The 23,551-nt window shown below is 42.5% G+C and overlaps 1 long non-coding RNA gene across 3 annotated transcripts in view; it reads right to left on the bottom strand.

The window, feature by feature from the left end:
- LOC138794453 (uncharacterized) overlaps nt 1–23,551 on the bottom strand; it is a 135,094-nt gene that overhangs the window by 53,511 nt on the left and 58,032 nt on the right. Inside the window, exons 5-7 of one of the 3 annotated variants that reach the window (XR_011363448.1) lie at nt 18,640–18,679; nt 4,520–4,633; nt 3,297–3,392 (exon numbers count right to left, since the gene is read on the bottom strand). This is a non-coding gene — a long non-coding RNA (uncharacterized lncRNA). Of the gene's footprint in view, nt 1–3,296; nt 3,393–4,519; nt 4,634–16,928; nt 16,990–18,639; nt 18,680–23,551 lie in introns of those variants that run through there. The other 2 variants (XR_011363446.1, XR_011363447.1) reach the window with 2 other exon arrangements.

The raw sequence follows: 23,551 nt of genomic DNA, 5'->3' as shown, positions 1-23,551 counted from the left end.
AAAATTCTGATTTTTTTTATATCAAATAAATTTCCAAGCAGTATACAGTATGTGCTCTCATTCTCTAATATACGTGTCTTCCTCTAACCACCAGTATGGAAGTATGCTCACTGGGGGAGATTTATCAAACATGGTGTAAAGTGAAACTGGCTCAGTTGCCCCTAGCAACCAATCAGATTCCACCTTTCATTCCTCACAGACTCTTTGGAAAATGAAAGGTGGAATCTGATTGGAAGCCAGTTTCACTTTACACCATGTTTGATAAAACTCCCCCACTATTTTTTTTTGTATTCTAATGCTGAGATTTGTTGGCAACTATGTAGCTATAAAAAGTGCTAGGGGATATGGATTAAGTACATTAAAGACCAGGCCAATTTTTAAAAGAGCATAGTGCTCGCATTCTTTCACCTACAGACCCATATGACCCTTATTTTTTGTGATACCAATTGTACTTTGCAACGATAGACCAAATTTTTCAATAAGCAGGCTGAGCAGGCTGTCACTGTCATCTCTGGAGTAACAGCCTGCTCAGCCAATCAATGACTGCGGAGCTCTCTTACCTTATTCAGTGATTGTCTGAGCAGGTCGAGCAGCCATTGGCTGAGCAGGCGGTCACTCAATAGATAAGAGTATAGGTAGTAAGACCACAACACTCCTTAAGTAATGCGAATAAGTGAAAGTTTATTTTACAGTGAAAATAAACATGATTGTACTCCGACCGTTATGTTTAATTTATGAGGGCGAGAGACCATAAAAGTAGCAACATTTCGGTCCTGCCAAGACCTTCCTCATGCCTTGGGGTCTCTGTCCAGTAGAAGTGAAGGAGAAGAGCCGGTGGACAGAGACACCACGGCCTGAGGAAGGTCCTGGCAGGACCGAAATGTTGCTACGCTTATGGTCTCTCGCCCTCATATATTAAACAACGGTCGGAGTACAATCATGTTTATTTTCTCTGTACAATAAACTTTCACTTATTCGCATTACTTAAGGAGTGCCGTGGTCTTACTACCTATACTCTTATCTATTGAGTGACCGCCCGCTCAACCAATGGCTGCTCGACCTGCTCAGACAATCACTGAATAAGGTAAGAGAGCTCCGCAGTCATTGATTGGCTGAGCAGGCTGTCACCCCTGAGATGACAGTGACAGTCAGCCAATCTAAGACAGGATATTGCTGCGGCCAGTGATTGGTTGAAGAACCTGTTGACCAAAGAACACCTACCCCAGTGGGTAGAAGTGTGCAGCACTGATCCACAGAACTCAGTAGATAAGAGTGACAGCCTGCTCAGCCAATCACTGACTGACTGAGGCAGGAAAGCGTCGTGGACAGTGATTGGCTGAGCAGGCTGTCACTCTAATCTATTGAGTGACAGCCCGCTTAGCCAATCAATGGCTGCTCAACCTGCTCAGACAATCACTAAATGAGGCAGAAGAGCTCTGCAGCCATGGTGCTTTTCTGCCTCAGTTAGTCAGTGATTGGCTAAGTAGGCTGCCTATTGAGTGACAGCCCGCTTAGTCAATCAATGGCTGCCGCGCTCCCCTGCCTCATTCAGTGATTGCCTGAGCAGGTCGAGGCGGCTGGAGACTCAAGAGACCCGTAGGAGTACCGGCGGGGGGGGGGGGGGGGGGGTCCAGGTGAACATATCTTGTGTATTTAGAGTGCTTGAAAAGCACTATATTGTAATTTATTGTGTGTCCTCCATCTTTACAAGCTTATTCAGTACTTTGCAAAAAGTTCTAAATGAATCTTGGTTCATAAGATTCAGTTCGCTCACACAACAACCTTTATAATACAGCAGCTGGTAGATTGAGTACCAGGACACTGCAGCTTGTATATGAGCAAAGACAGTAATAAGTGCTGTGAATCTCTTTTTATTTATGGATTAAAAACTTTTGTTTTCAATACGGGACAGTCGTGGAAATGCGGCACAGTCATTTACGCATTAAGGCGAGAGCTTTGTTCACAACAAGGTTCTCGCCCCACTGCACATCCTATGTACCACAAATAGTCAGGATAAATTAAAAACAGGACATGCTCATTACACTATCATACTCATCCCATACTGAGGAGACATTCTAGCATCTCTATCTGAAGAAAAGTAATTAGAGACAATGTAACAATCATATAGAATGATAATGAGACAATGCTCATCACCATCTTATACATCTCATCGCACCGGATCACATATACCGATACATAACTGGGAATGTCATGTGCTTATTATAATGGGAAAACAATTTCGTTACCGTCCAAGCCGATATCTTAACAAATGCCATGAGTGACTTAAGTGATATAGCAAGTCCTGGGAAGATGCTGCAATTAAATACAGATGAGGATTCAAGGAAACCCCTCTGCAGTAAATGAAACAATGTGAAACTATACATTTTCTTAAAGGGGAACTATCAGCAAGTTAGATTAATCTTACCTCCTGATCGCCCCCAATTACACAGGAGACGCCAAGAAGGAAGGTATGTCTCTTACCTTCCTCCTTGGCACCGTTCCTGTGCTGTGTAATCCTCAGTCTGGAGCACCGTTAGGAGCATTGCCCCACCCCTAAAGTGCCCAGCCCACCCTCTCCTTCTATGGGGGCAGGGCAGTGCTCCTAACTAGAGATGATCGAACTTAGGAAAATCTTAAGTTCTATTGAACAACTGCCTATAAGGCTGAGCCTATGGCCTACTTCTCAGGCTCCCCAACCTAGGTGAAACTTTTAAACATAATTTTCCAGGCAATTTACATTCTAGCTTATACACTATTTTGAATATCATTAACCTTTCAGATACTGTCACATCTTTTCACTTATCATTGGTATAGAAGTAAATGTCTTCTTACCGCTACCTAGAAACCATCATGAAGCAGGCTGGCTTCTGCTGACAGTTCTATTGTATGTCTGCTGAGTTCTTTGACAGTATAATTGTATACCACCAACTCCAAGGATATCACTATCGCTATGTTTTTAATTACACAAAAAGACAAAAAAATGCAACAGCTCAATGCTAATGGCAGACATAAACCCGATACAGATATTAAAAATCACTAAAAGCAGCCACTCCTGACTGCTAAAGAAAATCATCATAAAACAATGAGGCTCCAACACAAGTTGGGCAAACCAAAAACTTAACTCGGGAACGTCGGTCCCCTAGTCTAAAAGCTAATGTAGTTAAATCTAGTGGAACATTCAGTGTACATGCATTTTGATGCAATATTTTTTAAATTTTGTTATGTTGGTTTACACAGCATTAGATCAGCATCTTTAAGTGATTGCAGTGCAGTTACATCTAGTGACTCACGTGGGATGTCTTTCCTGATTCCCTGAGACTTTCACTTTTCCTTTCCAACCAGGCTGGGCCACCTTGAAGCCTCCTCCTGGCCATTAATCCTCTCTCTAGAATCTGCCAGAGAAACATTTCAGGTTCTTTGCTTCAACACATAATAATTAAGTCCTACTGTGCCCCTATATAGTTTTAAGGCCCCCTTTCCCCTCCAGGATGCCCCTAGTATTGCAGTTAACCCCTCCCCCTCCAGGATGCGAGTATGTAAATGTAGCCCCCTCAGCATATATTACCAGTCCACACTCCGGCTCACTTCGGGGGCTACTGGCATCCTAACTTCCCGCTCAGCCAATCAGTGCGCTACCCTGCCGCAGACACTGATTGGTTGAGCGGGGCACCAGGATGCCAGGAGCCCCCAAAGCAGGCTGGAGCTTGGATTGGTAATTTATGCTGCCAGGAAGCAGCAGAGCACAGTAGAGAAGACCGGGAGTGGGGAGAGGTAAGGTGTCAGGTCTTTGGTCAAGGGCTGCATGGACATTGCTAACAATGTCCATGCAGTCCTTACTGCCCGATTATCGGGCCATCTAATAGGTCCCGTAAAGGAGAGCTGATATAGAAGATTGTTTACTAAAATGATGTAATAGTACCCTAAAGGTGATGTGCTATATTCCTGATACTAATCACGTATGACCTGTGTCTGCTTCTCCTGACTCCACCTCTCTCTAATTCCTGTCTAGTGTATTGATGTTCCTGTGCCTAAACCAGCCTGCTGACTATGAAGCTGTTCTATCTGCCACATCTCTTCTGCTTGTCCAAGACTATGCAGTTTTGCCATCCTTCCACCAGCTACTCTTGGATCTTGACTTGCCCGGGCTGACCTCTTATGGTCATCTGTGTCACTAGCTCTTGCATGGTGAAAATCTAGAAGGCCACACAGACCCTGCCCTGAGTGTGGCTTTTAGCCAAACCAGTTGGGTAGCAAATCAGGTCCAGACCCATGGCCTTGTTACAATATAATCCAACATGATAAAATTCTGATTTCCTGAATCAACTAAATGGAACCCAATGCAGTAAGTGATGGGAGCTTTATAAATGCAATGAGTCCTTTGTGTGGTGTACTCACATAACCCTTTTGGCTACACTTACTATAAATGTCCTCCAAAGACAGGATCCATCTGTGATTTTATATAAATCATTGTTAGAACATTTCCTAAAACATATTACATAGGCCTCAATATTAGATTCACCTGCTATAAAGAACTTTATGAGGTTCAGGGGTCACCGGGTAAAACAAGTAACATTCGTCACTGCGGCAAGAACAGACCAAGATAGAAAAAAGGACATCCAGACAAGACGGGAGCCTACAAGATCGATAAAACACATGTCTATCATGTTTTCTGGATTGATGGGCTATAAATTGGTCCCAAATGTGAAGGCCATGTAACTAAAAAGTGACAAAGAGCGGTAAAAAAGATTAGAGACGCTTTATTTTTGGAAGATAACGTCACAGCTCACGGCAAGGAAAGAAACCTGAAACCGCAAGTGATGATCAATATCGTCTCTACAACAGGAAATTTAGCGTGTCTAATCGATCATGGATCTCTCCTGACATACAAAATAACAAAACAGCCTGTTAAACAGCAGAAAAAAAATGATAGTTTTAGGCTATGTTCACACAACATCTTTCTTTGGTCTTTTCACGGCTGTTTTTTTTTTACGGCCCTCATTTTGGCGTCTAAACATGACCGTTTTATGCAAATGATGACTGTTCGATGCATTAAACGGCAGCGCTCTATCCCCGAATCAATGGCTGTCCAAAAAAAAAAAAGGATGCAAAAAAAAAAGGCCTAAAATAAGACGTTGTGTGAACATAGCCTAATCTTGTTTTGTTGTATTATCATTTATAACACATTTCACAACCAATAATTGTTATGTTTTGTTGGTGTTGGCCTAGGAGATAGGAGAGTCTTCTGTCGTACGGGTGTAGTATACTGTCACTCTTGGTGCTCTCTCTGGCCATCTCCATGCTGCTTCTTCTCCTTCTGTGTGTTGTCTCCCAGTTCACTTAAAAAGGCTATGGGGGGGGGGCATAAAAGTTTCTATGTGTACCTTACTTGATTGGTCTCTGACTCAGACTGTTGACCATTACTTTCCTGATGGGCCCTGCATTTAGTGTGGGGAACGTTGCCTAGTTGGGGACTGCCACCTAGAGCAGGTGTCCAGGGTATGACAGGGACAGTAGGCTTGCTATATCACTGTGGACGACAGGATGATGGTTAAATATGGCAGCCAGGGACTTAAGGTTCCTATTAGATGGCTCAAGGTCATCTGTAAATGAGCATCGATTACAGTGATTGGCAATCGTTCACAAAACCTTTGCAATGATTGATCAAACATGTGGCCGCGACACATAAACGATCACTAGATTATTAATTTCTGGCAATCTGCTGTCCACCACACATCCCTTATTACACAGGGTGGTTCCTTAAAGGAATTGTGTCATCAGAAAATGACAGCGCACTCAGTAATGTTTCACATACATCTCAAGGGAACAGACTCTGTCTGTTGCCGTCTATGTCCATGAGGCTTGCTGTAAAGCATGTCACTAAATGCTGCTAAAAACATCTTAGACAAGATGGCTGCCCCCATAACAATGTACAACAAATAAATAAAAAAGAAAATCACAGAAATTAGAAAAAGATTGGATATGGATGAATATATTCATAAAAAACAATAGATTATTTGTTGATCATAAGGTGATATTGGGACAGCAGTAGCATAGCAGCTCTGAACAAGGTTTTTTTTTTTTTCGCGGACTGTGTGCTAGGGCCCAGCCTTGCATTCTCTTGTATTCTACAGAGCTATTGTGACCCTGTATACAACCCAAGACTAAGACATAGTGCCCGAGCATCTGTACAGCAAGTGTTCAGTATGAATTTAGTAGAGAAGAGTTGTTATTGAATATGTTTTCAAGTGTTACTGTCGCTATACCAACTAGAAATAGTGAGTGCTTAAGCCCCATGTTTACGTCCTCGTAGGCTCTCCTTTAGAAGAAGATTGAAAAAAGCATTATTGTTAGTTTACTGCGAACTAAAAAAAAAAAAAACTACTTTGAGCATTGTATTTGACAATAACCAATACAATAATCAATAACAGTATGAAGAAGCAAACATAAAGATATATTCCAGATCTTTTTTTTAAATATAGAAAATAGTAAAAAGCTATACTTACCTAGCCCCTGCCCCCTGCAGTTCCCATCTAGTTCCTTTCAGTTTCCTGATGCTCCTGTCTTCTTCCCGGTTCAAGGATAAGAGCTTAGAGCAGTGACTGTACCCCCACAGCCAATCACTGGCCACAGCAGTGTCCCATCTCAGCCTGTGATTGGCCGAGCAGGCACATCCTGCTCTGACGTCTCATTTTACAACAGACAGAAGCAATGGATTATTAGTAATGTCCATGTTGATACCATGTCTCACCCCACAGTTTTACTAGGTAGCACATCACAGATGATACATAGGGGCTCCAGCATTTGGTAAAACATGGCAGATCAGTGCAGTGATGGAGATGACCCCACCCCCAGTGCACCAAAAATGTGTAATTTACATATTGATTAAAGTGAAAATAAGGCGGAAATTGTATTGAGGATGAAGGTAAGAAAAAAATATTTTTTTTTATAGCATCCCCAGCCCTATGGGAACATAACAGCAGGTTAAAGTCTCCTATCCTGTTGTTAGTTTACCTTTAGGGGGAATGTATCATCAGAAAATCACCTAATGTTTGAATCAAGTTTTATGTAAACATAGTTTTGAGGAATTTGTAGGAGTTTTTTTTCTAATTTTCCACTATCACTAGTATTTAGATAACAGAGGTATTCAGCCTTCCCCTCCCTGTAGAATGACCTCTATAAAGGTCACTGAGCATGCCCCAAAGTTTTTCACATTTATCTAATTGGGACAGGTGCTGTCTATTGCCTGCAGTCCTTGGGGCTTGCTGTAAAGCACATCTCTAAATGCTGTTAAAATAGCTCAGGCAAAATGGCTGCCCCCATAATATTGTACAAAAAAACGATACATTATTTTTAAAGGGTACAGCAAAGATTTTTTTTTTCACATAAACTAGAAAGTTATACAGATTTTTAAAATAAAAATCAAGTACTCCAAAGAACAAAAAAAATTCAACTGACACAGTGCTCTCTACTGCCACCTCTGTCCATGTCAGGAATTGTCCAGAGCAGGAGAGGTTTTCTATGGGGATTTGCTACTGCTCTGGGCAGTTCCTGACATGGACAGAGGTGGCAGCAGAGAGCACTGAGTCAGACTGCAAAGAATACACCACTTCCTGCCGGACATACAGCAGCTGATAAGTACCGGAGTGATTGTGATTTTTAAATAGAAGTAATTTACAAAGTCTATACAACTTTCTGACACCAGTTGATTTAATTTTTTTTTTGTTCTTTGGAGTATCCCTTTGAGAGACAGAGAGGGAGCTTACATGCCCCCCTACAGGCAGAGACCGGAATGACAGCCAGCAATGAGAAGGAGGAGCATGAACCACAGCATGTGAGCCAAAAAGTAACCCAGTACCTGTTCACCATGAGAAGTAAAGGCTGATAGCAAACCATTGCCATTCCAGAGACCCAGCACTTCTATTGCTTTAGCTAAATGGCTGTATCAGATTTTTTTTTTTTTTGCTTCCGTCAGCACTTTGGTGAAAAATATTCATTTGCTTTCTGTTCCTTATGTAGTAACAACATACTAGACCCTCAGATACAGAGGTACCGTATAAATGTGGCCTTAGGGAAGGGCACGGAACTGTTTATAATGGCCCACCCCTTATACTACTGAATAAGGATTAGATACGGTGTAGTACGAGCCCCCTCCCCTGATGAATATACACACAGACCCATTACCCATAGTGTCGCCTGTCTACGCCTGTCTTCTGGCATCTTCCTCAGTTTGTTTTCTTGGCGATTTCTTTCACTCTACAATTGGAATGATCACTCGGGGATTAATAAACCGGTGAAGTATGACCTAGCTGCCGAGTATTAAATTTGGTATATTTACAAAGTGCAACAAAGCAGCAGTCGGTGTAATTCTTTCCGTGTCCCCAGGTTCTACTTTGTGTAATAAAAATTATGCATGTATGAGAATCCTGACATTTAAACAATAAAGGACAGGACTAATGGTCCGCTCTTATTTTCCTTTACTTTATCATCTGTAGGGAAGAAATTCTATTTCTTTCCGAATTAGCTGCTAGTTACAATATGTATGAGGAGGTTTTCTTATGAGAGAACACTGTATGTAAAGGGAGGCGCATACTGGGATTCATAATACAGATTCCTGGTCACTGCCCTGCTGGTATCTGTATACAGAAAACAGCACTAGGGATGAGTGGATGGATTCAACATGAATCGGATTTGCTCTGAATTTGTTAGGATCTAAACTTTTTGAGATTCATTTTGAATTTGTTTCATCCCTGCTCCTGTATACTGACCGGCATAGGGTAAATGGTAATGCTGTATGTATTGCAGCTTCTTCTCAGTGGGTAGGGAGCCCTACAACCAGACTTGCTACTCAGAAAACGTTACAGGAGCAGGAACACCTTTGACAGGTGTCCCTGCTCCTTTGTATGCAACTGCAGAACAACTGGGGCATCTCTGAATTGGTATCTGAATCCATAACAAATCTTACATTTTGTTAAATTGGGCATGAAATGAATTTTGGGTTGCACATCTCTATTCAACACCATTGGCTTACATATTTAATTAGCATATTATTAAATGAAATAAGTATTTGATCACCTGCCAACCAGTAAGAACTCTGTTAGTTTTTCCTTAAGAAGCTCCTCCTACACCTGTCCACACGCTAAATCAAATGCACTTTAACCTCTCCACCATGGCCAGTGTCGGACTGTCCCACCGGAGGACCTGAGAATCCCCCCCCCCAGCTTTAGAACCTGCACAAACACTGACTGACATGTTTTTTCTCACTAGTTCTTCATTGCTGGGCCCCAAATACCCCAGACCGACACTGACCATGGCCTAGATTAAAGAGCTAAGGCAAAATTGTAGACTTGCACAAGGCTGGGGTGGGCTACAGGATAGGCAAGCAGCTTGGTGAGAAGGCTACAAATGTTGGAGCAATTACTAGAGAATGGAAGAAAAACACAATCAGTCCAGAACTACATGAGATGACCTGAGCTGGGACCACAGTCTCAAAGATTAGAAATGTAGAAGATTGTTGGCAGAAAAAGACCACCTGTTCCATCTAGTCTGCCCTTTTGGTAATTACTTTCTTATTATCTTAGGATATATATATGTTTATCCTAGGCAGGTTTACATTCTGTTATTGTAAATTTACCAACCACATCTGCTGGAAGTTTGTTCCAAGCCTCTACTACTCTTTCAGTAAAGTAATATTTCCTGATCTTTCCACCAACTAACCTCTCAATGTGTCCCTAGTTAGATCGTAACACACCACACCGTCAAGGATCAAATCCTACAGGGCACACAAGGTCCCCCTGCTCACACCAGTACGTGTCTACGCCCATTTGAAGTTCGTCAATGACCATCTGGATGATCCAGAGGAGGCATGGGAGGTCTCTTGGTCAGATATGACCAAAATAAACTTTTTATCCACCCCCCTTGCTGTGTTAGGAGGAAGAAGGATGAATGCAATCTCAAGAACATAGTCCCAACCATGAAGCATAGCGGTGGAAACATCATGCTTTGGGGGGCTTTTCTGCAAAGGGGATAGGATAACAGCACCGTATTGAAGGGAAGATGGATGGATTTTGACCAACAACCTCCTTCCCTCAGTAAGAACACTGAAGATGGGTCGTGGCTAGGTCTTCCAGCATGACAAGGATCCAGAACACACAGTCAGGACAACTAAGCAGCGGCTCTGTAAGAAGCATTTCAATATCTTTGAGTGGCTTAGCTACCTAGTCTCCACACCTGAACCCAATAGAAAATCTTTGGAGGGATCCGAAACTCAATGTAGCCCAGGGACAGTCCCAAAACCTGAACGATCTGGAAAAGATGTGTATGGAGGAGGGGGACAAAATCCCTGCTGCAGTGTCTACAAACCTGGTCAGGAACCACAGGAATGTCTGACCTCTGTAACTGCAAACACAGGTTACTGGGCCAAATATTAAGTTCTGTTTTTCTATTGTATCAAATAATTATTACACCTAATATATATATATATATATATATATATATATATTTTTTTTTTTTTTATAAAATGCTAAATAATTATTTAATACATACAGAAGAATCATTCTGTCTCTCTCAGGTGAAGTGTTTTACTTTAAAAATTACACATCTCTCCATTCTTTGTAGGTGGGAAAAATTGCTAAATTAGCAATGAATCAAATACTTCCTTTCCCCACTGTTTAATACTTCCCAATTTCGGCCAGACATCTGGGCTACATACTATATATATATCAAAATGCCAAGCAGAAAGATTTTCTGTGCACTCAGTTGTGACGGGGAAAATTTATTTTATCCCCTTTCCGCAGGGGCAGCTGGTACACGCCCCTGAGGGGAAACACACCCCTAGGACCAGCCCTTATACATGGAATACACTGGAGATACTAAGGTCTCTTTTGTACATATTGCCTGTAGTACATCAGTATTTTGCTATTTACTATCCAATTCATCTTTATGTTATCCGTCACTTTTGACATTTTTCATTTTCTTATATTCTTTAAAGCAAAATTTCAATGTAGCAAATGTGTGGGCTGTTTTCCCTTATCGTGTATACTGTATGTGTAATAATATGATGGTACATGACATACAGAGTAATAGATATGTGGTTACACAGCCCCTGTGTTATGATAAGCCAATGTTCTGGTGTCACCGGTCTTAGCTCTTTTTGTTCCAGCTGTAAATTTCTTGTCATAAAGCAATTTATGAGAAATAGGCACCTGCTATTAATGGTCCATATATACAGCCAAGAGGGTGATTAATGGTAGGAAAACTGTTCCGTCCTGTGACATTACATGCTATAAAATTCTACATGGTCACTTTATTCTCTTACACTGAAAGCTAAAGACTGGGAGGGATATTTAACTCCTCCGTACTTCAGACTCACATTATCATTGTTAGACACTTTGCTACTTAAAGGGATTGTATCACATAGATTTTTTTTTTCACTGATCAGAGTCAAATACTGAAACCTCATATTTTTTATAATCTGTTTCTATTTTCTGATGGTAATTTTATTAATTAAAATTTTTGTACAATATTATGGGAGATGCCATCTTGCCTGAACTATTTTAACAGAAGACAATATACAGGACCTGTCCCATTCAGATCAATGATACAGGCTATGGGGGACCTGCCACTGTACTCCTGTCTGTGATGATAAGGAGGACATTGCTAGGAAAAGAAAAACTGTACAGCTTAGTTTTAGGCCACGTGGAAAGAATAGAAACTGAAAGACTTCAAGATTGTTTTACAATATTCAGAGATAAGTGGAAAATTTAAAAAAAAATGACCAAAACTTTTTAAATATGTAGAACATAAAAACTTTATTTAAACAATAGGTAATTTTCTGATGACACATTCCATTTAATAGCTTAATAAAAAAAAAAAGCTGGTGTTCAGCTTGATGCTTGATCGAGCACCCTGTGGTGCCAGGATGCAAGAGTAGTCAGGTAACAGAGACAAGGTCAGGAAAAGAAAGGAAAAGCAGATAGAGAGCAGCACACAAGAAATGAAGCACAGTTTGTAAGAGTAATAGGTGGCAAAGGGTTAACAGACTGAGGAAGTATATGAGGGGATGCTGATAAGTCTTTGGCTTTATCTAGAAATGAGATAGGAAGATGAAATTTCACACAATTTCACATACTCTCTCCTCTGAGGTCAACACTAGAGCTGAGCGAACCGGGTTCGGGTTCGAGTCCATCCAAACCCGAATGTTCGGCATTTGATTAGCTGGGGCTGCTGAACTTGGATAAAGCTCTAAGGTTGTCTGGAAAACATGGATACAGCCAATGACTATATCCATGTTTTCCACATAGCCTTAGGGCTTTATCCAACTTCAGCAGCCACCGTGTCAGGACTGGCAAGCACAGACAGGACAGAGACAGTGGGCCCTGGATCTGAACCCACCCACTGACCCTACCTACTTGCCTCGGTCGACCCTAAACGGTTGCGGACAACCACAAAGGCGTTCCCTATGCTGCGTAAGTGAAACACAGAACAAAACGGACAGACAAAACACAATATAGAATAGTGGAACAAGCCGGGTCAAACCACACGGGCAACGCAGTACAAAATCAGCAACACAAGGGATAGTCAAAAAGTCAGGCGGAGGTCAGAACAACGAGTAAGTCAGGCAGGAAGGAAATAGGACGGGGTTCGCAGCAATATGACAAGGGGAACTAGGATCAGAAGTGAACCTAATAGCCAGCGATAAACAACTGGCTCTGACTTTACTTTATACTGGATCAGGAGCCCAGACCAGAGACTGATTGGTCCGGTTTCCTGATTCCAGCCAAAGTACAGCTGCGGCGTTGCAGGCCGAGTGGCAGAGCGGTTACTAGGGACACCGCCGGGTCTCCGTAACGTCACTCGGCTCCAGCGGGCGGAGTGACAGCGCGCTCTTGAGCCGGCCGCCAGAGCCGAGCCAAAAGAAGACGCCGCAGGAGCCATGTCAGGTAAGTTCCTGACACACCGCTAATCAAATGCCGAAAGTTCGGGTTCGGATGGACTCGAGCATCCTCCAGGTTCGCTCATCTCTAGTCAACACACTTCTTACATCGGTATTCCAAGTTCTGTAAGCCTTAAAAAAAGAAGAAGTTCGGTTGTGCCCCAAACCAGTCATCTGTAGCAGCCATGGCATCAGATATGGTGTGAAATTTGTTTCCCTTGAGGTGTTTCTTCAGGTTTGGAAACAGATGATAGTCGGAGGGAGGTAGATCAGGTACGTGGTCAACCAGCTAGAAGCCTAGCTCCACCAGTTTTGCCATGGTCGCTTGTGCAGTGTGAATGGAGGCATTGTCTTGCTCTTGCAGGAACAAGATTTCTTTGGACAGTGTGCCTTGCCTTTTGGCCTTCAAAGCTGCCTTCAATAGGTCCAAAAGTTCAATGTAATACCTTGTATTGATGGTGGGACCATTTTGAAGGTAGTCCACAAACAGCACATCCTCCTTATCCCAGAACACAGGCGCCATCACCTTAGTTGCCCATTTTTGCCCCTGAAATTCTTTGTAACAGGAGAACCACTGTGCCTCTACTCTTTTGACTGCTCCTTGGTTTCAGGGTCATACAAATAAATCCAGGTCTCGCCCATAGTGACCAGCCAATCCAGGAAGTTCTTATTAGGCCGGAAATGGTGACAAATGGACCCTTCTGTAAAGCGCTTCTCCTCAGAGTCTCCAGCTTCCCGTTTGATGAGTGAGGGGAGTGCAAGTGAGTTTGGCTCAGTCTGTCCAAGGAGAGGTCCAGGCTGTTGCCAGTCCCGGAGTTTCCACTTTTTGTGGCTCCTGATCAGAGCTTCCACTAATAATCTCAATGGAGGTGCTGATCGGGGGCCACAACAAGAGGAAACTGCAGGACGGGAGTGCTATGATACTACTACTACTACTACTGCTACTACTACCCTTACGCAGCCCTACATCTCCTGCCTTCTCCACAAGGGTCCATACTGTACTACTACTGCTACTACCACCCTTACACATCTACACATCTCCTGTCTTGTCTCCCTCATGTCCCATACTGTACTTGTACTACTACTACTACTACTACTACTACTACTACCACCACTACTACTACTACTACTACTACTACTACTACTACTACTACCACCACTACTACTACTACTACTACTACTACTACCACCACTACTACTACTACTACTACTACTACCCCTACACAGCCTCACAGCTCCTGCCTTGCCCATCATGTACCATACTGTACCACTACTACTACTACCACCACTACCACTACCACTACTACTACTCCTACTACTACCACTACCACTACTACTACTACTACTACTACCCCTACACAGCCACACATCTCCTGCCTTGCCCATCATGTACCATACTGTACCACTACTACTACTACCACTACTACTACCACTACTACTACTACTACTACCACCACTACTACTACCACTACTACTACTACTACTACTACTACTACTACTACTACTACTACCACTACTACTACAACTACTACTACTACTACTACTACTACCCCTATACAGCCACACATCTCCTGCCTTGCCCATCATGTACTATACTGTACCACTACTACTACTACTACTACCCTACACAGCCACACATCTCCTGCCTTGCCCATCATGTACCATACTGTACCACTACTACTACTACCACTACTACTACCACTACTACTACTACTACTACCACTACTACTACCACTACTACTACTACCACTACTACTACTACTACTACTACCACTACTACTACAACTACTACTACTACTACTACTACTACTACTACTACTCCTACCCCTACACAGCCACACATCTCCTGCCTTGCCCATCATGTACTATACTGTACCACTACTACTACTACCACCACTACTACAACTACTACCCTACACAGCTGCACATCTCCTGCCTTGTCCACAGTGGTCTGGTCCATATTGTCTATACTACCACTACTACTACCACTACTACTACTACCATCCTTACACATTTGCACATCTCCTGCCTTGTCCCTCATGTCCCATACTGTACTACTACTACTACTACTATTACCTCAACTACTAACGCTACTATTACTAATACCCCTACTATTACCTCTACCACTACACAGCTGCACATCTTCTGCCTCGTACATCATGTTCTATACTGTACTACTACTACCATTACTACTACTACTACTGCCACCACCACTACTACTACTGCTGGTAGTACCACTACTACCACTTCTACTACTACTGCTACCACTATTACTTTTACTACCCCCACTACTACTACTAATATTACTTCTACTACTACCCCCACTACTACTACTAATATTACTTCTACTACTACCCCCACTACTACCACTACCACTACCACCACCACCACCACTACTACTACTACTACTACTACCCCCACTACTACCACCACCACCACTACTACTACTACTACTACTACCTCTACACAGCTGCACATCTCCTGCCTCATCCATCATGTTTATGTTCTATATTGTACTGCTGCTGCCAGAAACCCTACCATGCACCTAAATGGCATTTTAGGGGTTTCGCTCATCTCTAGTAATGACCTTTTCTGTTTCCTACTTCATCAGTTTTAGAATAAAACATGTAATTTACAAAAAAAAAAAAAATAGAACCAGTCAGCGCGGTGTAATTAGAAGACATTGACAACAACCCAATTAACAGGGTGTTTCAGTCAATCTGGAAATAAGTGGCACCTGTGGGATTGGGGTAGAAATCCCTCTAATCTCCAGCTTTTGACTAGAACTTTATTAGTGCAATTTATTCCTCTCCAGCCCCAAGAACCTGGTGACAGGTGACCAAGAGCCGGAACGTGTGCGAATCAATGAAAGTAAAAGTGATGGCTCCTCTTCTGATGGATGAGCAAATTAATGGCTTTCCACTAGAATGCTCATCAGCGCAGCATTGATTAAATAGGACGGAATATGCTACAGGCTTCATTTCTTCAATCACAATAGTCTCAGCTGCTCGTCTCTATTCTCTAATTTTATTAATTGCACAAAGCTCAGTCTTCATTCACTCCCTGTAATGGCTGCCTAGGAGGAGTTCTCATACAGTTACTCTCTTGTTTACTTAGATTACAGTCCCTGTTTTTATTAGACGAGTGGAGAAAAACATATTATATTTCATATGGTCTTCATTTATTATTATTAATATTTTTTTTACAACACCTGATATACACATATAGATGCAATAACACTCTGGTAACCAGCGCGTAGCTAGGATTCATGGGGCCCCATAGCAAAAAACTTTACAGGGCCCCCCTCCCATACACCTGCAGCTGCAAAAGTGACTGGCAGAGCAGAGAGCCAATGGCACATTAGGAGCCCTTATGGTTAAAAACATAGGTGCAGGAGCAGACTACCTTCTGCTAAACCCATTATATACTGCAGTGTGTAAGTGACTCAATGTTCACTCACATGCTGCAACACATAAAAGGGTTAAAAAACAGAAGACAAGTAGATCTCTGCTTCACTGCTTGTGCACTGATAACCCCTGCCCCATAGCAGCTGCCTGCTCTACCTCTATGGTAGCTACGCCACTGCTGGTAACATTTCCTTTTTAAGCTACTGTATATGAACCTGTTAAAGGGGTTGTCCAGCAAAAAAAAAAAAAAAATCTTTCAAATCAACTGGTTTTAGAAAGTTATATAGATTTGTAATTTATTTCTATTTAAATCTAAAGTCCTCCAGTACTTATCAGCTTCTGCAGGACGTGGTGTGTTCTTTTCAGTCTGACACAGTGCTCTCTGCTGCCACCTCTGTCCATGTCAGGAACTGCTTTGGGCAGTTCCTGTCATGGCAGCAGAGAGCGCTGTGCCAGACTGCAAAGAATATACCACTTCCTGCAGGACATACAGCAGCTGGAGTTTTTTTTAAATATAGAAATTACAGCTGATTTGAAAGGGAATAGCCCTTTAACTAATAAAGGAGTTGTTTGGGATTAAAAATGCCTACCTTATTTCTTCCAAAAACTGTGCCACTCTTCTCAGTATGTGTGTAGTATTGCAGCTCAGTTCTATTGAAATGAATGAAGTTAAGTTGTAATACCATACACAGAAAAAAAAGAAAAAATTGGCAGCATATCTATGACTCTGTTCAGACTGCAGGTTGTACGCTGCTTGTGGCTTAAGTACATACAAAAAAACAGAAGGTGCAACAGCAACCCACAGGTGCAAGGGCTTACCGTATATACTCCTCCCAGTGTACACACGATAAATACCTGCTCTGTAAGTATTAAAAAGTGAGTATCTTAGCAAACTATTTGATCAGAGTGCACCATGTCACCAACATTAAGGTGTCCTCAGAGACATGGTCCCTACTCTAGCATTTTCACACTAGCAATGGCTTCTCCTGGGCTGAATAAGCCTACAACTGTGCAGATAGGAGCCAAATTATCTCTTTTTATATCACCCTTGGGACATGGGTGGAGTGCAGGCCAAGAGGAGGTAGCCCCACACCCCACATTCAACAGAAAAAAAAAGAAAAAATTGGCAGCACATCTATGACTCTGTTCACACTGCAGGTTGCACACTGCTTATGGCTTAAGTACATACAAAAAAAACAGAAGGTGCAACAGAAACCCACAGGTGCAAGGGCTTAGATGTGCTGCCAATTTTTTCTTTTTCTTTTTTCTGTTGAATGTGGGGTGTGTGGCTACCTCCTATTGGCTTGCGCTCCACCCATGTCCCAAGGGTGCTATAAAAAGAGATCATTGCCTGGTTGTAGGCTTATTCAGCCCAGGAAGTGTGAAAATGCTAGAGTAGGGACCATGTCTCTGAGGACACCTTAACGTTGGTGACATGGTACACTCTGTTAGATCAAATAGTTTGCTAAGATCCTCACTTTTTAATATTTACAGAGCAGGTGTTTATCGTGTGTACACTGGGAGGAGTATATACGGTAAGCCCTTGCACCTGTGGGTTGCTGTTGCACCTTCTGTTTTTTTGTAATACCATACACAACCAGAGGACAAGGGTGGTGTTGTTCTTGGAAGAAAGCTGTTTTTCAAATCCTGAATAATCCTTTTAAGACACAGACAAAAATGATTCCAACTTGTAATAGTTATCGAACATGGATAAAAGCCACCCATAATGTGTGACATAAGTCATTAGCTCCAACATGGGGCCATGCTCTAAAGAACACACTAATAAGGCCCCGTTCACACAGAACAAGAGGGGCGGAATTGCCTCCGTGTCACAATGACAGTCTATGGGAGGCTCGGTCGCTGCATCTCTTGGCGCTAAAGAATAAACATGTTCATTCTTCATCGCTGAGAGACGCTGAGCGATGTGGCGCGTGCCTCCTGTAGACTGTCATTAACGGCATTCCGCCGCGGACAATGCCGCCATGGAATTCCGACCTTCTTGCTCTGTGTGAACGGGGCCTAACTGTACAAAATGACATAGGGTGACCAACACATAGCGCACAACAAAAACACCAAGGGGGGATATATGAACGCTGCGGCCTGGGCGTACGCCAGGGAGAAGGCACAGATTTACCCCATCACCCTGAGGTATGTGTTCCGTATCCCCCCGCTCGTACCCGACAGCTTTGGCTGTCCTAGCATGATGGGAAGCCAAGGTTCTGTACCCCCGCCTGAGGGCAATTCCTTGCGTTGAACACTATATACAATATTGAACACAGCCAGACACTTGGGATAACTTACCTTGCTTTATAGGTGAATATCAGGGCGCCCCCACCGATCACTGCAATATGGTCAAAAAGAGATGGTTAATGCTGGATAAAGACAATGTTATATAATTTACTGTTCTGTTTGATTCTATGAACCACATACAATTACATAGAATCTGCAATAAAAGCTGCTAGAGACAGCGGAGAATGAATGGCTTCTGATGATTCATCACCCGCCACCCCCAAAGAATAGACAATAATACCGCTATTTAATGTGTTGTTCCTGGCATGTCCTATTATCAAAGTATTGCTCAGGCTGCAAATTTCATTCCCATAAATTATGTGTGGATACTCCAATTAAAAGCAGAAAACTATTATGTCTTTAGCGGGCTTTGATCTAATGAATTTCCTAGAGACACTCTCAGAACAGTCTGTTAATTAGACTAATGACATTATAATTGAGCCGGTCATTTAAGGCCTATATACTTTCCTGAAAGAATAGAACATTGCTCTGGAATCAAAGACGGCGACCAAATGTACAAAGATATCACATGTAAAGATCATGCAAGAACTTAAAGGGGTACTCCGGTTATATAGATTTGTCATTTACTTCAATTTAGAAATCTCAATCCTTCCAGTACTTATCAGCTGCTGTATGTCCTGCAGAAAGTGGTGTATTCTTTCCAGTCTGACACAGTGCTCTCTGCAGCCACCTCTGTCCAAGTCAGGGACTGTCCAGAGTAGTAGCAAATCCCCATAGAAAACATTTAATGCTCTGGACAGTTCCTGACATGGACAGAGGTGGCAGCAGAAAGCACTGTGTCAGACTGGAAAGAATACAACAATTCCTGCAGGACATACAGCAGCTGATTAGTACTGGAAGGTGTGAGATTTTTTAAATAGAAGTAAAATACAAATCTATATAACTTCCTGACACCAGTTGATTTGAAAGAAAAGGAGTATCTCTTTAAAGGCCTGCAATATTCATAGTTAGAGATGAGGGAATCACCCATATAAACAAGGCAAAGTGTTTCGTTCGATCAGCAAGCGGCTCGTCAGACTCCACCCTCTGTTCTGCTCCCTACCACTACTTCCAGGGTGCCAGGAAAAGCTGGATCCAGTCTGGGGAAACTTCTTCCAATTTCCCAGGACTGGATCCAGCTTTTCCTGATGCCTGGGGTGGAGCGGCAGGGAGCAGAACAGAGCTGGAAGGCAGAAGGCTGAAAAGCCGCTTGCTGATCAAACAAAGCACTTTGCTTCATTTGAACGGGTGATTCGATTATCTCCACTCATAGTATGTGACCATATAGGATTGCTAAAAAGGTGATGATAATGAGATCATTCCAATACCATGTTTACCTTCCACAATACAACACTACACCAGTGTATGTTTTCTGTATGCTGATAGCCAAAGGCTGTCCAGGCATGTTGGGGATTGTGGTTTTACAACAGCTAGGGATGCTAAAGTTCCCCATCCCTGTTATATGCTGCTTATTCAGAAAAAGGACCCCCCCACACACACAAAAAAAAGAAAAAAACAAAAATTCCTTTCCGACTCCAAATCTGGCAAGAAGATTAAATCCCTGTATCAATGATTCTTCTCCAGACTCCAGGACATGGAACCAATCACAGTGATCAATAGAATCCAAATCATATATAGTGGTGGAGACGGCACTCTGTGGAGGTGGGGCTCGTACTAGGGCTGCGTCCTAAAAATAGCAATAGAAAAAAGTCCCGGCACTTACCAAGTTATATTATGCTTGTTTAACTTCATAAACTTCATAAGGTACAGAAGGACGCGTTTCGGTATATAGCTGATGAAGACTATATACTGAAACGCGTCCTCCTGTGCCTTATGATGTTTTTGCACTGAATAAACAAGCATAATATAACTTGGCGAGTGTCTGACTTTTCCTACTGCTAGAATTCAACCATATAGGGGGAGATTTATCAAACATGGTGTAAAGTGAAACTAACTCAGTTGCCCCTAGCAACCAATTAGATTCCACCTTTCAAAGAGTCTGTGAGGGATGAACACAATGGGGGAGATTTATCAAACATGGTATAAAGTAGAATTGGCCCAGTTGCCCCTAGCAACCAATCAGATTCCACCTTTAATTTTCCAAAGAGTCTGTGAGGAATGAAAGGTGGAATCTGATTGGTTGCTAGGGGCAACTGAGCCAGTCTCACTTTACACCATGTTTGATAAATCCCCCCCATAGTGTCTTGTTATACGTTGCATTTGGTGCATTCTTGTTCTGTAAGCTCTAAGACCGGGGATTATACTTTTATCTCACCATTTCTTAATTACAAATTCTTATCGTTTCTTATTCCACGATGTCTCAGGACGCACCGCTAAGTGATCGTCTTCTGGGTGCAGGATTTTTTTTTTTTTAGACCAAAACAATATTCACAGGATAATTAACATCTACTTCAGTAATCACCAAAAGCCAAATTGCTTCAAGTTTCTAAACTATCAAAGATAACCATTAACATAGACATTAATATTAACAGAGCAGAGGCAGAACTATCTCCCCGGTCTATTATTCTCTATGACAACATAGAACCCGATCATCTTCTTATCACAGAAAACAAGAAACAGACGCTCACAATAAGTATGGATGATTGAGTGAAAATATGAGCAGGTATTATGGGCTTAAAGGAGAAGTTCAGTCATTTTGGAAAATGGGCAGCCAGCAGGGGCAGGGGGAATGTAATAACAAGTCCTACCTTACTGTGCCTGAGGTGAGCAGCGGGACCAGCCCCAGGAACCTTGGCGGAAGGTATTTTCATTGTGATGCGTCACGACTGCCTGTCCCAGCTGATGAACAGCCCGCTCAGCCAATCAGTGACTTGAGGGGTCCGGTTCCATCCCAGTCAGTGACTGGCTGAGCGGCCAGTCCATCAGCTAAGCGCGATCCTCTCCCTGATCTGTGTAATGGGATTAGTTGGGCTCCGACTGATCTTCTATGTACAAGTCTATGGAGCCCGACTGATATCATGTGACACAGAGCAGGGAGAGGAGGTGCTGCAGCTCAGTTCTCTCCCTGCTCGTTCTCGTAATCGGTACAGGTCTGAACACTCCGGATCTATATGACATGTCAAAAGGTTTTCCACAGTGACACTTTAAAGGGAACCTGTCACCCCCCATGCCGCGGTGAAGGCCGCCCGACCCCCACTAGAGACCCTTATACTTACCCATTCTCCCTGTCGGAAGCCCGGCATGCGCGCTGCATAGATGAGTCCGATGCCCATAGAGAATGACGGCTCCATTCATTCTCTATGGGTGTCGGACTCATCTCTGGAGTGCCTGCTATTACACCGGCAGTGAGCGGGGAGGAGCTGCAAGCTGCTCGGACGATCTTTAGATTGGGTGGCCCATAGAAGATAGCGGTGGTCTTCTGCTGCCGCTCCTATTACACAGAGCTTAGTCCAGCAGACCGTCGCTATTGGCATCATTTTCTTTCACTGTGTTGATAGACAACGATCAGCCGAAATTGTGCATGACGTTTGATCGTTGCCTTTTAACATGTCCTATTACACCAAGTGATTATTGGTCAATATACATTTATTACGGAAAATGCTGATGTAGTGCTTTTTTCCCTGCACTTACTACTGCATCAAGTCTTCACTTCCTGGATAACATGGTGATGTCACTTCCTGGATAACATGGTAATGTCACTTCCTGGATAAAATGGTGATGTCACTTCCTGGATAAATTGGTGATGTCACTTCCTAACTCCCAGAGCTGTGCAGGCTGTGGCTGCTGGAGAGGATGATGGCAGGGGGACACTGAGGGACACAGGGCACTGGAGGGACACTGAGCATCCCCCTGCCATCATCCTCTCCAGCAGCCACAGCCCGCACAGCTCTGGGAGTCGGGTCGTGACAGCACCATTTTATCCAGGAAGTGACATCACCATGTTATCCAGGAAGTGACATCACCATGTTATCCAGGAAGTGACATCACCATTTTATCCAGGAAGTGACATCACCATTTTATCCAGGAAGTGAAACCTTGATGCAGTAGTAGGTGCAGCGAAAAAAGCCCATACTAAGTGTCTATTGGTGATTTGTATAACTTTCAAGGGGCAATATAATACTTTAATAAAAATTTTTGCCGGACTTCTCCTTTCATTTTTAAAGACTTAAAGGTTACTGACCACCTCTCTGCTCTAAAAGCAGTGGTCTGGCGGGTGTACATATAGATATAGTGTATATATATATATATATATATATATATATATATATATATATATATATATATACATATAAATATATATATATATATATATATATATATATATACATACACACATTATATCTATAAATACAGCAGCCAGACCACTGTTTTTAGAGCATAGAGTTGGTCGGTGACCTAGATAATGAGCTGTCAAGACCGGAAGTGAACGAGCACCATATCAGCAGAAGGAGACGAGTTTGGTAAGTGAATGTATTTGCAAAAATATATAACTTGATGGATCCTACAAGTATTTCTATCTTAGCTGAGATGAAAATACTCCTCTGGCACAGACACTCTGAGTGTTGGGTTATTGCAGTTATTCTATATTACATTCTGTATTACTACTTTTGATTTACCTTATGATTACGTTTATGTCTATACTGCTAGGGTATATATACACCTCCATGACCGATAATACAATCTACACATTCTATAACCCAGAATCATAGCGACAGAATAGCCTCCTAAAAATCTAAGATTGATAGCCTTGCAAACCTGCTATGCCAATGCACGGGCCCGAAGATGTGAAATTGCCTTCAAGCCTAGAACAAGGTGTCTAACACTTCATTTCTATTCAGCTAATGTAACAAGAAGCATACAAGGGCTCAAATAACCTACATGAGAAAAACCATCTCGCTAAAACAACAGCATTGAATTATCCCTGGTTATTTGTGCAAGTACAAAGACTTGATAAGACTCCGGG

The sequence above is a fragment of the Dendropsophus ebraccatus genome, chromosome 6 (genome assembly GCF_027789765.1).
Source record: "Dendropsophus ebraccatus isolate aDenEbr1 chromosome 6, aDenEbr1.pat, whole genome shotgun sequence".
Taxonomy (NCBI): Eukaryota; Metazoa; Chordata; class Amphibia; order Anura; family Hylidae; genus Dendropsophus; species Dendropsophus ebraccatus.
The sequence above is the reverse complement of the archived record's forward strand: the minus strand, read 5'-3'. Positions and strand labels throughout refer to the sequence as shown.